A 16,941-nucleotide genomic window follows, 5' to 3' on the forward strand; every position below is an offset into this window, starting at 1 on the left:
CAGGACAGAGACTCTAACCAAGGACATCTGAGGACCTCAGCTGCCAAGATCAAGTTGCCATTGGGTGTGAGTTGAATTGCTCCCCAAAAGCCCTGCTTAGTGGAACTGGTGACACAGATTAGGGTTAGGAAAGAGAGTAGGGTAAGATTGATTTTAATTTGATTTTAATTTGATTTTATGCTATCGTGAATTTGTAACCTCTGAAAGAAACTCTGCTTGTCATTTACCCCTGCTAAAGCTTGCATAATAAAGTACCCATTATAAAGTAATAGAAGTTGTGGACATTGAGGTTAATTGAGTCAGTTTGATCATTAAGGGTTCTCTTGATAACCAGTAAAGTTAACATATATGATTCTAGAGATGTGGTGGCTTCGTACTTTCCTTTGGTGAGTGTTAAAATAATGGCCCTGGGACTTAGATCTAAGTCACTAAAACCAATCTAGCCGATAACAAGTGCACGTTATTTTCAGGAGAGAAGCTACCGTTTACAGGAGTGGTTGTTGATGCTATGCGGCAGTGAGGGCTACTCTGTCGACTGTTTCTCAACTGTAAAGGGCCGTAACTTCTGGATCTGAAGGTAGTTAGAGCTAGACGAGTTTTCTCCGCCACCAGTTTAAACAGAGAATCTCCTGTACACCTATTTTAGGGTAAGACCCAGGTTTCAGGGGTTTTCCGGACCTGTTAGACAGAGAGCTGGTCAGTAGTCAGTCGGTGGTGAGATTAAGGCGTGGCTGGCTATTGCAGAATAACGAACAAACCCCAGCAGAGTTCCACCCGTTACCTAGCAACCCCAGCAGAGTTCCGCCCGTTACCTAGCAACCCTAGGGGAGCTCCAGCACGATTGGCCAGTTGCTTCTACCACTGCAGCTTATTTGGATTTAAAGTGACGCCATTAACAGCTCAAAATAGGCAGAACTGACCAGACTAAAATCTCATGATCTAAGAATGATTTTGTGGAAAAATGTGGAGAACATATTTTGTGTAGATTATATACTTATTCTAACCTGTTCTATGAAGCATAATGGGTCATCAGACTGAATGTAAATGTCTGTAATGAGATTAAATGTGATTTAAAAAAAAGTATTTATATTTTTGTTTAAATGCCTTAAAACTACAGTGGTTTCACTCCAAAGTTTTATTCTATGCCAACCTCGACTCCTTCAACCGTCCCTTTGTCCTAATTTCTTTGTTTTCCAATAATCTTCTACCAAACGCCTCAAAGAACAAGTGAAACCAGAAGCACCTTGGCAAAAACAAGCTCAAAAGTTAAAGCAGGGCTGTGGCTGAAGAGTTGACCATTTCTCTCTCTCTTACACACACACACACACACACACGCACACACACACACACACACACACACACACACACACACACACACAGAGTCCTGTGAGGGCCGAGTCAAGTGTTGGGTTGATGTTTTCCTCGGTTCATGAATATTAATGAGCTGCTCTCTCCATCAAAACACGAGCAGTCCTCATTTATACAGAGGCCAGTGTGAAGCCTCTGTCTCACACACTCAAACACACACCGAACCGCTGAAAAGAATAAATTCATAGAAGATCATAAACACGGGAACTTTCATAAAAACAAAGAGAGGTTGGTTCTGATCTAATAAATGTCTCTAAAACCATCAGGATAATTCAGTGGAGGGACGAAGGAGGAAAACCGATGGAGAGCCGGGGATTGTTGGGCCAAGATTTGTAGTCAATTAAGTTGGATTTAGCGAGGCCATGATGAGATCCTCACCGACGCCGTGTTTTCATATTGGACCGAGGCTTCGGGTAAGCCTTTAAGTTTTCCCTCCGCCCACTAACGTCACCGTTCTCTCCGGCTCTGCTTTTAATATCGTTTTATCTGCCTGGCTCACCCGCGGCTCCGATGGACCCGGCTGACGCTCAACCTCAGAGATCCCACAAAGAGCCACATTTAATCAAGACAGAACCGTTTCCGGATGCTTCTGAGGAGACAAAACGCTTCCTGTAAGCAGAACTGTAAAGTAAAGAAGTAAAAGTACTTTCTTACTGTACTCAAGTAGATTTTTCAGGTATCATTACTTTACTTGAGTATTTATCTTTTTGGCAACTTTTTAGTTTTATTCTTTTCATCTTAAGAAAAATATCTACTTTCTACTCCTTATATTTTCAAATATGACTGTTGATGGAAAAATAATGATGGAAAAAATCCACCGCTCACACATAAAGTGTGTTATAAAATCGGTAATTCACCATTCAGATGGATTCAACCAACACAAAGCAGAAGAAGAAGAAAACACTGAGAAAACAACATGGATGGAAACTTTAACCTGAGCAACAACACAGGAAAACATTCAGAGATATTCTCCATCTGTGGCCTTATTTTGAAAAATAATTTAATGTTTTTGGCTCAGAGTGATTACCGGTGAATGCACTGCGGTTTGTGAAGTCTAGATTATTGGTTACGAATGATTACATATCTGCAATATCAGTATGTTTTAGTTAATTTTAAAATGTGTTGTTTCATTAGTTGTAGTTCTCTCTTCTGCATCAGAATGTGGTTTATAAACCAGGATTCTGTTTGTTTTACAAAGTGAGATCATTTTATCCAACTTCTCCAGATCAGCTGGGTGAACAGACGGATCAGAGGTGAAAATTAAGAGCAACAACAGAAACAAGCAGTTAATGGGGCACACATGTAAATTTGTGTTATCACTTCTGAGAGCTGAAACAAGCTTTTTGTTTTTCAAAAGATTCACATGTTTTTCCAAAACTGCTGCTAAAGCTGTTAAAAACCACAATTCTTATTTAATGCTATTAAATCCTGTTTACATCAAACAGCAATTTGATTACAGGCTGTTTGTACATAAATTCCAACCAAAAACCCCAGAAAGTTCTTAGAAAAAAAAAAAACACTTTAGAAAATTCTGTCAAACATTTCCAAATTTTGAAACAGATTTACAAAGTTTTTTTTTCACTAGCAAAGAAATTATTTTATTTTGAAATTTCATGTGCAAAAACTTGCCTGCAAATTTGGTGAAGTTCTAATGACCAAGTCAAATTAATCACCAACAGTCGAGTGGCTTTCAGCCAATCAAATTACGCTGCTTTTATCCGTTAGCTGAGCAGCTAACAGACATGATTAAAGGAATGTAATCCAGCTGGCTGAAAACTGCTGAACTTGATCTAGAGCTCATTAGTTTGGCCTTGGCATTTGAAGGTAAATTTAAAAAATCATATGCATAGTTATGCAGGATAGAAATTGGAAATTTATCTTGCCAAGTTGAAAATTCTCAACTTTTGGATATTTTTTGAGTTTCAAAAGTTGAAGATCTTCGACTTTTGAAACTCAGAAATGTCAAAGTTTTTCTAGAATATTGGTGAATGTTTATTTTGCTTTTGATGCTTAGAAATTTCCTTGTTTTTTAATCTCAAACTTTGAACTTTCCTTGCAAATTTTAGAGTTTTGGAACTTTTTGTTTGTTTTCTAGAAAATTTCTGAGTTTTTTGGCGGATATTTATTCCTTTTTTCTGCCATCATAGAGATCGAGTCCCACACCTTCACCCAGCACAGAAATATTAGAACTGTCCTCCTAATTGACATAAAACAAACAAAACAACTAATACAACAAAAGATTTTAACATCTTCCTGTAAAATGAAACCCGCCTCTAAAATCTAGTGGGAGAAACGACTTGTGGTTTTTTTACCGAAGACAAAAGCAAAATGCAACAACCGCTAAAATTTGACGCTTCTCCATTTTTATTTCCATTTTGTAAAGAAGGAAGTTGCGCTCATGTCTTCAGACGTTTTTGTTTCCTTCAGTTATTCTTGTTGCAGCGCCCCCACAGGTGAGGAGGGGAACAGGTTTTTCAAATTGTCTGGTTTATTTGACTCGGTGCAGTTTGAAAGAGAACAGCAGCTGAAATTGTAAAAAATGTTGTAACTTTTGTCCCAAATAAAACCAAATCTAAAACACCCTGAAAGCTACTGGCCTTCTCTTATAGAAAGTATTAATAGAAAGCATGACAATTATTGTTAAACAAAAACAAATCTCTCTCTGGGATTTTTTTTGATAAATATGCACAAATTAATGGCTAGTTTTCTAAATATTTCCACTCAGAGATCCTTCTGCTGCAATAAAACATTCATTAATTTATGGATGAATGTTTCGCAGCAGCGAGGGACAAAACACGAAACGTCCCATCTGAACTCAGGAAGTGCTGTGTTGCAGTATTTAGACTGAATGACGGGGCATTTCATAAAACAGTCTGCTGAGTGTGTGTTTAATAAACGCATCAAGTCAGCCAAGGTTAGGCAGCAAATCTGACACATAACTGGCAGAACTGATACCAGGACATGTCAGATAGGTGTCATGACAAGAAATCTAAATTATTACACCCACTGCTGAGTCCGGAAAAGTGAAAATTTGATTCGATTTATTCTTGGAAAACGTCGGCTCAAGGACTGAGGAAAGGTAATCCGATACTCCGGCCGCACTGCTGATCGGAACGATCCTGCCACATAAACAAAACGTCTGTGTCAAGTCCAAAGATAAATCCTGCTGAATGGACTCTTGAACAGTCCGGGTTTGAAAATGACAAGCGTTCGCTGTGATCTCAGAGACAGACTGCTGGGTTTCCTGCCACGTTTCGGTGGAAGAAATCCGACTGATTGGCTGCCAATACGACATGTTTGCACACAAACTCTCAACAGACGGCAGCAGGATTTCTGCAGGAGGAGCAACCTGAGAACTGAAGCTGGAAATACAACAGAAACGACAATAATTACTGCATGCTTACAGAAGCCAGAGATATTTTGGACGTACACATAACACTGGAGGACTAAATGAAGTTTATTCAGCTTTGCTCTTCTTAAATGGGATTTATTTTGCTTCCTGAAACAGGTTAGGAAAGGTCTATGGACGATAAAAAACATCTTTATTATATTTTTTGCACAAAATCATCATTCTTAGATGATGAGCTGCATTATGTCACTTTTATAAAACGTGTTTTTTACACATCCATTAAAACTGTCATCATGTCATGGTTATTATGAGACAGATGATCCCTGAGCTACTTTGCCGTTTGAAGAAATGCACAGCTCCCAACCAAAAACAATCAATCAGAGGCAGGAGACCGGTCTTAGCGCTGTTACGCTGCACCATGTTCACAATGCTAAATGTGCTAATGCCGGAGAAACAACTTACAGTTACACAAAACAGCAGAAGGCAAGGGAGAATGAGCAGCGCTGCATGGAGCTGCATGATTGACAGCGGTAAGATCCGCCTCGTGGCTCTGATTGGTTGTTTCTCGTTAGCACTGGGAGAAGGCGGAGGAGTTTGATATTTTTTCACACATTATCTGTCTCAAACCAAACTGTCGCGACATGGTGACAGTTTAAACAAATGTGTAAAAACATACATTTTGTGTGAAAGTTACATACAGCAGCTCTAAATCCATTTAAGCTGCTGCCCCCCAACTGAACCGTTACAGCCTACAGTGAAAATGGCTGCACAATGATCCACAATTATGCAACCGTACATCTTTGAAAAGCAGAAGTGGAGCCTCCTGCAAAACCAACAAGAATGCAGCAAATGGTTTCCAAATATTAAGACACCAACAAAACACTTGTCATTCCGGCAGCCATTGTACAGCACACCCATCTGTAAAACCAGCTGACCAAATGTGCTGGAGCTCTGGGTTGCTATGTAACGAGCGGAACTCTGCTGGGGTTGCTAGGTAACAGGCAGAACTCTTTTGGGGTTGCTAGGTAACGGGGCAGCGCCTGCCGATTTGTGACGTCACATTCCAGAGGTTTCTGAAACGGCTGATTTTCCAGACACCAAAAAACATTAATTTATTACAAAAAAAGAAAACAGCTTGGTATTTTTTTTTTCAGTGCTGGGCTGAATGGAAGTACAAAACTGTGGAAAATATGAGTTTTGCATAATTTGTCTGAAGCAGCCAAATGTATCTGTTTTGGGACGGACGACAGGGTCACCAGGTCTCTGGTCTATTCTGGTCATACAATCATTAAGCAGGTCTCTGTGATACTTTCTAGATGGGAAGAAAAACTCAGATTGAGCTCCAATCTCTGCCTCAGTTTCTGACAGCCATCCAAGCCTTGTCAGGAAGACGTGAACGATTGTCTCCCTCTTGCCTAATGATGCCAACCGGAGGAAACCAGCCCAGACTGATGATGTCTCTGCTTTCCAAAAACCTCAAAAGGAAAAGGGTTTGAGACCTTCTCAGTTGTAGAGTCCAGAAGTTATTTTAGTGGAAATGTTAAGAGGTCTGACAACAACTGAAGATCAAAATTGTGGGCAACACATAAATGTCTGCTTCTACTTTTGTTTTGCTCTGTTAGAAAAATAAAAAAACGGTGGATGGTATTTATATTTCACCATCAGGAGAGTTTGGTGGCAGTTTCACCCAAAGTAACAGCAGGTAACCTGAGAAAACGAGATATTTATTTATAATAAATGTATTTCCTTGTCTTTTATGTACAAACAAAAGGTTTGATGTAAGAAGACGTGTCATCAATGAACACACTATGAAGTTAAAACTGATCCTGGATGTTGACTTGTTCTGGTATCCATTATGAACACCAGGCGCCCATTACGGTTCGTTATCCTGTTGGCTCTACGTCTGGTTGCTGCATAATAACATCAGAGGAAACTTATTCATGAGACATGGCCTGGATTTGTCTCTGGAGAATTTAATTAAGGGTCACAGGCTGTGTAGCTGTTAGACCTTCTGTTAGCTTACTGCTAACAAAAGCTGTTAGCAAGCTTTTCTGTCTGCTTTTTCTCCAGGTGTTCAGGCTTCAGGTCGGAAAACAACCGTAGTCTCATTAGAATCAGTCTCCTGATCTCAATGAATCAAACAGTTAGCTGGTTAGCTAAGACATTAAAGGAGTGTAATCTATTTGGCTAACTGCTAGGCCTGTCATAATACGCAATAAATGAACCACATGCTAAATTAGAACAAAACCCAAAAGTTTTCATTTGCATGACTTATCATTTTTCTCTTTTCTCTCTTTCTACCAAAAGTCTTCAGTTTGGTGTTTTGGTCTCAACTAGTCATTTTCTAAGGACAGTTTTATTTACAGACTCCATAATTAATTTTATTTGTTGTTTTTGCTGTTTTGTTTATTTGTTTTGGATATTTAAAATGTCTTCCAGTTCCAGTGTTAAATATTCATTAGAAATTAAAATTTATTGATCTTTGAGAATGTTTTCTTGCATCATCATCATTATTATTATTATTATTATTATTATTATTATTATTATGCCATTTTACTTGAAAATTGTTTCAAAACAACAATATTATCATTTATTGCAATGAAGTCTGGGGCAATTTATTGTCCAGCAAAATTTTGTTCCAGTGATTAGACCAAACCTAATGCATTCTTTCTGGAATACGGCTCCCATCAAAGGGAGAAACACACACACCTCCCAATTGTGCATGTGGGCAAGTTACTACGATTTAAAGAAAAAAAAAGAAGCAAGGACTTTGGTAGCCTTTAGTTTAAATCTAACATGTATTTATCACTCATTTGCATTAAAAACCTCCTTCGCCTGAATCAGTGCATGCTGATAAACTGAACAAGCCAGTGGGAACCTTGGAAAAAAAGCCATGTCTCCTTTTTCCCAGCTAACGATGAGCTTTTGTTTTCTCTGATAAATAACGGTTTGTGCCGATCCGTCTCCCACCTGCTGACCTGCGGCACACAGCCAGCCTCTGGGTCCGCCTCGGTTCCTCTGAGAGTCTGCGGAGGTCTCAGTACATCTGCCCACATCCAGTGTCCATCCGTCCATCTGCCTGTCCGTCCCCGGGCCTCTGAACCCAGAATCTCCAGAGTCCAATCAGCTCAAACGATCCGGTCAGGCTGCTGCAGCATCAGGTACCGGATCCACTCTGCCTGCTCTCCATCTATGTGGAGATTAAACGCTTACTTACCCCAAATAACCACAAGATTATTCAGATTATCTGTATTAATCTGTTTTAACACTTTGTTGCTACATGTAGCAACTTTTCAGACAATCTTTTCAAAATCACCACGAGCAACAAAGGAACTTTTTTTTCTATTTTGCTCAATGCTCGTAATTCCAACTCAGGTTGAATGTCTAACAAAATGGTTTCCTGGCCGAACGCAGGACTGTGTGACGTAGCCACTGTTCCACCCAAAGAGGGCAGCACTGAGACGATTTTAGATCAGATACTGCAGAATTAAACAAATTTACACAAAAATGTCACAACTTGCACTGAAACTTAAAGACAGCATCCCGAAGGCCCAATTTATACAGTTTATCCGCATAAAAAAAGTTATTTTGTGGTTTAGTTGCCCTTTAATGTCAAAATGGAAATTGATTTTTACGACATAATGACAGTTGATTCAAAATATGTAACATAAAATGTGTGGTAGCATTGATATTCATTGACTGACCTAATTAACAGAGGTCCAGTCAGTTGGTGCTACTGGTCTCACTGTTGGTGTTTGCAGGCATTCGCCATTAAACACATTTTTACTTCAAATCTGCTTAGAAAACACACAAGATCAGTTTTTTCATATGCAGCAGCAATACACAATGTTTTATTTCCAGATGAAATGAAAGGAACGAGTAATTATCCCAACAAAGCCGATTTACCATGAGAGTCCATCTCTCATGCAGCAGTGAGCTCCTAATCAGAGCGGTGTGACAGCCATCCAGCTCGCTGCCAGCTCAGCCTTATGGCTCCAAACTGAATGATATCCAACAGGACCCCTGATGATAAACACTGCCAGCCTCCGTCTTCCTCTGCCTTCACTCCTTCGCTGCCCCACTTCCACTATTTACTGTCCTTTATCCTCTCATTTCATTCATGCTGCTAATGGTGTCTACAAAGGCCTTTGCTGTTGTCTTCTGCATCTTTATGAAGGTTTTTCTTCACACAGGTAAAACCCAAATCTATGAAACATAAAGCAAAAATCTATCTGCAAATTAGTTTACAATGTAGTTTAATGATCCAGAAAGGATAAAGTGCTTGGATCATTGTGTCAAAGAATTGTTCTGAGAAAAAAAGTCAGGATTATGATGTTTAAATTATAATTATAACAAAAAATTCAGAGCTTAGGCATAACTAAAAGTCATGATTTTTAGTCATGACTTAATTAAAAAAGTAAGAAAAAAGTTGAACTTCTGAGAAAAAGTCAGAATTTTGAGATTAAAGTTGGAATAAATTTTTTGCAATGGTCCTAATCATCTTCTCTGTTATGATGTATGATGAGTATTAGTGCCACACTCGGAAAATGAAAAAAATAATTACAATAATAAAGTCATATGGCAATAAACTTAAAGTAACATGAGAATAAAGTTCTTGTATGATTATGACTTTATTCTCGTAATCTCATTTTTTATCATGGCTCTTATTCTCTGCCAGAAAATTTCACGTTCAGGTTTCCCAGGAGTTTTTTTGAGTCTGTTTTGTTTTTCTCCTCCTCCTCCTGCTGCATCTTCACAGCTTTCAGAGCTGAAACCTTTTGAAAAAGCCGACGAGTTTAAAGGACATTTCAGGACAACAAAGTTCACTGTAAACACAAGCAGTCCAGTTTCATTTTGAGCCAAAACCAAGCCAAATAAAGCCAGCCAGAGTAATCCCACTATTAAACATTAATAAAGGCTATTAATGTGGGAGGTCCAGATGGAGGAACACCTAATAACAAAAACGGCAAAGAAAAAGCAGGCTGTGCACAATCTGTCTGCAATAACCTCCCACCAGAGAGCAACAAACAGATTTTAATGAGAAAAACAGCTCCTCTGAGACTGAACCGCCATGACTCGACTTGTGTACGTCAGGAAGGTTTGTGACAAGAAGAAAGAACTGTATTCATCTAACGCTAACGTTAGCGTGTGCAGGGGAGATGTTAACGCGGATCAGTGACACTGATTTACAGCCAGGAAATACACAAAACGCAGAAAGACAGACATGTTTCATTACTTTTTCTTTAAATATTATTTATTAGTTATTACTAGTTATAAGTTGAGTTCAACATCTGCTGAAAGTTTTTACACATCTTCAGTTACAGGTGTTTATTTGCTAATTAGCTCAAATAACAAAAAAAAAAAAAACAATCATATGGCAGCGACTGAACAAATCATGCAGTATTTTCTGCATCCTGGAATTTAAATCAAGGATCAAAATTGTGGAGAAAAAGGGATTTAAGTAACTTTTATTGTGTTTTTATTGGAGGTGTAACATAACATATATATAGTGCTATATGTTATGTTAATCTATAAGCTCAGATTGGAATTATGAAAATAAATTAGCTTAACGGAAACATGCCAATAAAAAAAACTCACGGTTTTTGCTAAGAGGTTTTTGCTGTAGATGGACATGAAGCTTGGTTTCAACACTTCACATTTCCTGATGTTTAACCAGGAGAAAGTTAAAGAAAATAAAAAGGGACTAAGAACAGAACCTTGAGGAACACCATATTCTGTCACATAATACAAATAACCCTTAGATAGTTTACTCATTATTGCTTCTACAAATAATTTTTGACCAACAAGATTTGGCCTTTTGATTAAAAGGCTTTTAAAAGTTAATTAAATTCCCTGTGGACAGCCAGACCCACAGATAATCATTGGAAATGTTCATGAAAGTGGGCGGAGCCACGATATGCAGAGGGGTGTGTGTTACCAGAGACATTTTTATTTATTTTTTTGCTTAATGCTCATAATTCCAACTCAGGCTGAGTGTCTAAATAAAATAGGTTTTATTTATACACTCAGGACTGTGTGACGTAGCCACCGTTCCACCCAAAGAGGGCAGCACTGAGACGATTTTAGGTCAAATATTGCAGAATTTACAAAAATGTACCCAAAAATTTCACAACTTGCACTAAAACATAAAAATGGCACCGTATAGTTTATCTGCATTATGCTTTAAAGTCAAAGTGGAAACTGGCATTAAAATAACTTTCTAATCATTTTTAGTGATTTCATGTGGATGTAAAATGTATCCATTTTCCCAGATATCCAGCTACGTGTGGACTAGACCTGACACCAGTATGCTAATGCTAATGCTAACTTTGACAGCTTATTGTTGTTTAAAACAACCAAAAACTGATAATTAAGAACTTTTTAAAACTTTCTTACCCAAAATAATTTCTGCAACATTTTCTTCACATTCTTCAACAAAACGTCTCACTTAAAACTTTTTACTCTACTTCCTCTTTGTAGCTATTCTTTCCATTCTTCCTCTGTGTCTATGCTAAGTATTGGTAATTACATTATCATGCGCCCTATGAAATATAGTTTCTTTGACACAGTGTGTGTGTGAGTGTGTGTGTGTGTGTGTGTGTGTGTGTGTGTGTGTGTTCGCTGCTGATGATGGAGAGGCTGTCTGCGTTTTTAATAAACACAACACCACAACGCCTCACACGCTAACTGCCTTAGCATTGAGCTCAAACACACACACAGACACACACACAAACACGCGTGCACACACACACAGACACGCACACACACATAACAAAACACACAAGCATCTGCCAAGTCTAGGCTCAAACTTGCAGGGAATTTATGTACAAATAATTACTTTTTAATAGCCAGTAATGTGATTTCCTGCCAAAGAAATATTCAAATGCATCTCAGGCAGTCCAGTATATTATCTGCCTGCAGCTATGGATGCGACTACGGGGAGATGGCGCAGGAAAGACGGATTATTGTTTGTGTGATAATAATTATTTTACCCTTGTCATCTGCTGAGGAAAATGGGAGGTAATGCCTTTGTCTCTCTGTCTTCTTTCTCCACATTCTTCGTCCTTTTCTGAAAATTCATCTAACTGGGTAACTTTTCTTTCTGGTTTTCATAAGAGTTACGACTTCTAGGACTTTTTTCAGAAGCTTTTCATAAATGCGTGTCGCTTTAATTTTCCTCCTTTGGACATTGATGTGCTGTGTGACACATTAACGGCCTTTGTCAGGAAACCTTGCACACATTTTCAGGTTTGAATTAATCAGTAGGTGGAATTCGCCCTTGTAGGTTTTCACTTTGTAAGACTTTATTCCTATAAACCTCTGAGCTCAACCCAGTGAAGGTTTTTCTCTCATTTAGAGCTCAATCCAAGGATGTTTTTTCACTGCAGACAGAGCGAACTATGAAAAGGTTGAGTCCATCATTGAAAGACGTTTGAGCTCACGCTGATGTGTGTAAACCTGCCAGATATAAAACTGAAAACTGAATAAGTAAAGCCTTATGAGTACATGAAGACAAAGAAACGTCGACATGAATTCAGCTCATAACGGCTCCAGTGACGATGAAAATTAACATCATTCAGTTTTAGAAAAAGGAGAAGTTGTGTTTTTTTCTCCAGAAGTCGTTTCACATCATTCAACATCAAATTTATTTATTTGTATTGAACTGAACATCTGGCTTCAGCATCTGCATGTTCCTTACTGCTTACATAAACTGGATAAAAAGACTTTTTTTTTCTTACTGCCTGAAGTTAAATCAAAAACAAACTTTTTTGTTTTAGTTCAGGCAGAATTAAAATTATTTCTATTTGCTAAACTTGGTAAGGAATTTTTTTGATATATTTTTTGAAACTTTCTTTGAATTCAGAAGTTTGCACTGCAAAAGCACAAAAGTATTTTTGGTCGAGTTTCTGCAGTAATTGTAAGTAAAATCAACTTTTTTCCATATGTTATAATGTTATTTCCTCATCAGAAACATACCTGTAGTGTGGCTTTGATTCCTTTATCTAATCTCCATGGCAACCATTCAGGTGAGCAAAACGCCTGGTTGGACATAACTCCGCCTTGTAGATACACCAAAATCTCCAAAATGTTTTCTGGCATTTAGAAACTATGAATGATTTTGGTGATTTTAACTAACATAAAACAGGAGAAGTTTGGTCGAATTTAACTTCAGAAAGTGAGAAAAGAATCAGTTTCTTTTTTTTTCTGTGAATCAAAGTATCTGCTTCAGTAAAATGTAGTCACCAAAGTTTTAAAATACTAGAAATTACATCACAAAACAAATAAATCTCAAGAATGGAACGAGGTTATGAATTATAATTGGAGTCAAGTTTGTTGAAATTGGTTCTTTAAGAGTTTATTGAAATGTTCAATTTTCAAGGAATACTTTGCTTTACATACACATTTTTTCTGTATTTACTTAGAATAAAAAACCAAACAGAAGAAATGCATGAAACAATTTGCAGAAGTGTTGCATTTTTGATTTTATTGCATCACTTCCTCTTCTGTGGAGCATCCTGTTGGAGCCTGCAGCCGATGGCGAAGTGTCCTTTCTCCAGCCAAGTCTGATCTCGCCATGGCAACGGAAACATTTCTCAGCCCTGATATTGGGCTGCGACGTGACGGCAGGTGCAAAATCAATTTACAACCAAACAGAAAATCTGTGTTTATTCAGGTTTTATAGAACGTCAGTGTTATTGTTGAGAACAAAAAAGCAAATATGCCGCTGGATGATATTGTGTCTTTTTTTCCTTGGAAACAAAGAAGAGTGCTTTAATTCTGCACCTGAGTATAAAATATTAGGATTTAAATTAAACATTTAAATACCTCCCTGATTTGCAAACCAACGAGTGTTTTGTCTGGAATTAATTTCTCGCGTTAGCAGTTGACACGTCCTTCGCCTGGTTCAAGAGCCTAATGGTGTGGAAGTTTGAGAGCATCTGTGTGAGTGTGTTTGCAGGTTTTAATCTGTGCTGGAAGTCTGTGTGTGTGTGTGTGTGTGTGTGTGTGTATATTGTGGTTAATGCCCTTTGAAAGAATGAGCTAGCTCCAAATGAACCTCGGGGAGTCTAACCGATTTCAGCTGTAGAAGTGTGGGTGTGGCGCTAAGCGCTAACTGATGAGCCCTTGTGTCTAATCCGCACCAACAAATCGGAGCGAGGTTTACCACACACACGCACGCACACTGATAAGGAGGAAAAGTGAGCGAATTTGACTCGTTTCGCTCACTTTTTGTTTGTCTGTCGGCTCCTAAATGTGTTGCTGGATCTGTTTGTCCTGTGGCGGATGTGAGCTGGTTTGACAGGGCGGTAATGGGGCCCAGGCTGGGCGACACCATCAACCTGGAAACAGACCTGCCGCTGATGAACACACACACACGCACGCACGCACGCACACACACACACACACACACACACACACACACACACACGCACACACACACACACACACACACACACACACACACACAAGGTATTATTTCTTATCAAATTGCAGTCTAGCAAAGACAAATCGGATAGCTTCCAGTCAACAAACAGATGATCTGTCCCCTCTGTCTTGATGTTTCAGTGCATTAAATTCAAGCCAAAAGGGTTCAGACATATACTTCCTTATTTTACATTCAGTCCTTTTCAGGAAATTAAGAGTATTTGTTCCAATGAAGCTTGTTTGTCAAATTAAAAAGTACCTTTTGTAAGTAAAGACCTTTAAAAGAGACTAATTATGGATGTTTGTATATTTTAATTTTGGTTTCTACTGCTTCTAAACACCAAGCCGTTTTTTTGGCAATGAAAGTGAGCCGTTTCAAAAACGTCCAGAATGTTACGTCACATTCCACAGGCAGTGCGCCGTTACCTAGCAACCACAGCCAGCCCAGCCCCGTTACCTAGCAACCACAGTCAGCCCAGCCCCGTTACCTAGCAACCCAGCAGTGGTTTTACCACGCTATGTGCTGTTCAGTGACAAATGGAAAAGATTTGATAGTACAACATCTTTCTTACAAAATGGAAAAGATGTTTCAATCCACGGATTAAACAAAGACAATATGGAGATGTCAATAAAAGAGATTTACACACAGATATTCACTGATAGTCCAGTGGATTTGGTTTGACTGGAGACCAAAATTGCAACATTTGTTACATTTTCTGGTTCACTTTCAAACTGCACTGTGTCAAACTAACCAAACTGTTTGAAAAACCAGTTCCCCTCCTCGCCTGTGGGGGGCGCTGCACCAAGAACCACTGAAGAAAATGACAGAAAAACCTCTGAAGAAGACACTGAGCGCAACTTCCTTTTTCATGAAACCTTAACAAAAATGGTGTGGTGTCAGATTTTAGCATCTGTAGGATTTCTGCTTCATCTTTGATTAATGACCATGAGCCATACCCCTCACTAGCATGTTAGTTTTGGTTGTGTTTACCCAGAATGCCCTGTGCTTTAGTCCGCTTCCTGCTTTTGGAGCGGTCTCTGGTCACATTTGTATTGGAACGGCACCAGAGTTCACTTCAACCAAACTGGTATTGAGGTTTCTAGGCAGAAAAAATAGATTTTTAGTTTGGTTTCTCACCAAACGAACCTGACCTTCTAAGGAAACCTACTGGAGTTTGATTACAGGGTTTTGTCTGCAGTAAGAAGAACTTTGATCCATGATAATTATTATGTTTTGATTAATAATCGACAGTTTGTGCTTCTGTTTGATATAAACTGCTCTTGTTATTTCTAACTTCTCTGTAGCAATCTGCATTTTCATTTGGCTTTACTAAGTTACCTTTACATCTGAAACTCTGTCCTCACTCTTCTCTTCCTTATCTCATAATTCTTTTTCTCTCTCTTTCTAATGAATCATGCTGAAGCGAGTTTTCATACGCCGCTGATGGAGGCCCTCTGGCATGCACACATATTGCATACATTTATCACTGCTGCAACACATCTTAGACTCTGAAAGACAAACACATAATGACACAGTTATTTGCACATTTGCTCATGCATTTATTTGTTTTTAAAAATATGTATCTATGGGTAAGAATATGTCATGCTCTCTATTTCTTTGTTTTACTGGAGAACAATAGATACTGAGTGGTGGACATGTAGAAAAAATAATTATAAACAAATAACAGAATCTGGTATCTAAATGGTAATATTTTTTCACATTGTTAATTATTTTAAAGTATTTACTTTTATCTTCCTCGTTTTTGCGTCATATCACGTGAATTTATGAAACAAGAAAATATTACGTTGGTGTACAACCTGTAGGGGTCACTGTTTAGCTCAGCAGTGTCCAAAGGGTGGGCAGCGGGCCATTTGTGGCCCTCAAATGATTTTGGTCGGCCCATAACCTGAACTTGAACTTTTCACTGATGTTCAAAAAAGAAACAAGAAACAGGTGCGACACAAAGTATTCACAGTATTCATCCAGGTCTTTAATTTGATTTATTAGTAATAAGGATCAAAAACATCCAGTGGCTGATTTAATAAACTTAGCCAAATAAAGCTAAATTAATTCATATCTTCTTTTTTTTCTTGAAAAGACACAAAAAGCTAATCATGAAATAAGTATAATATGGTTTGTTGTTATTGGTTTTAAATTGATAGCTTATCAATCATTACGTTATAAACAGCATAATGGATGTTATTCCATGACTATGTTTAATTTTTTTGCTTTTTTTTTTTTTTTTTTTTGCATTTTCACTGTTAGCCCTCAAGATGTTTTACTTAAAAAAACTTGTCAATAATCCGTTTTGTTTTGTTAAATAAAGTGACTTTAAGTGTTATGTTACCAATATTTACATTACTTAGTGTTCTTGTCAACATATGGATAAAATGTACATGATGTATGATATTTCAGCCTCAATAATTGGTTGGAAATGTTGCAGAAATTCACTTTTAAAGAGTTTTTTAGACACTAATGGCATTAAAACCTCATTTTTACATACAAACAGTTACATTTAAACACCTTTTTACAAGAGGTAATTCAACATAAACTACAAATAAAACAGCAGGACTAAACAGTTGAAGAAACACCTGGAGTTATGTGATGATGTGGATTCAAACTGGAAAAACAAGCCTGGCAACGGAAACACATTGGTGGAAAAAGCCACAATATTTAGTTTTCATTGAAACTATTCACTTTATACAGATGAATATTGTGATTTAAACATTTTCTTATCAAACTAAGAGTAAAAAGAATTAAAAAAAAAGACATGATGGTGGTAGAAAGTGTGTGTGTG

General features: G+C 38.0%; 1 long non-coding RNA gene across 1 annotated transcript; it reads right to left on the minus strand.

The window, feature by feature from the left end:
- Positions 1-4,384: 4,384 nt before the first annotated feature.
- LOC106963664 (uncharacterized) lies at positions 4,385-7,901 on the minus strand. Its single transcript, XR_001428232.1, has 2 exons — positions 7,688-7,901; positions 4,385-4,730 (listed from the first exon to the last, which is right to left on the minus strand). It is a non-coding gene; the product is annotated as an uncharacterized LOC106963664 (long non-coding RNA).
- Positions 7,902-16,941: the final 9,040 nt, after the last annotated feature.

This window comes from Poecilia latipinna, unplaced genomic scaffold, assembly GCF_001443285.1.
Source record: "Poecilia latipinna isolate Pla-1442-1.1 unplaced genomic scaffold, P_latipinna-1.0 Scaffold1566, whole genome shotgun sequence".
NCBI classification, from domain to species: domain Eukaryota; kingdom Metazoa; phylum Chordata; class Actinopteri; order Cyprinodontiformes; family Poeciliidae; genus Poecilia; species Poecilia latipinna.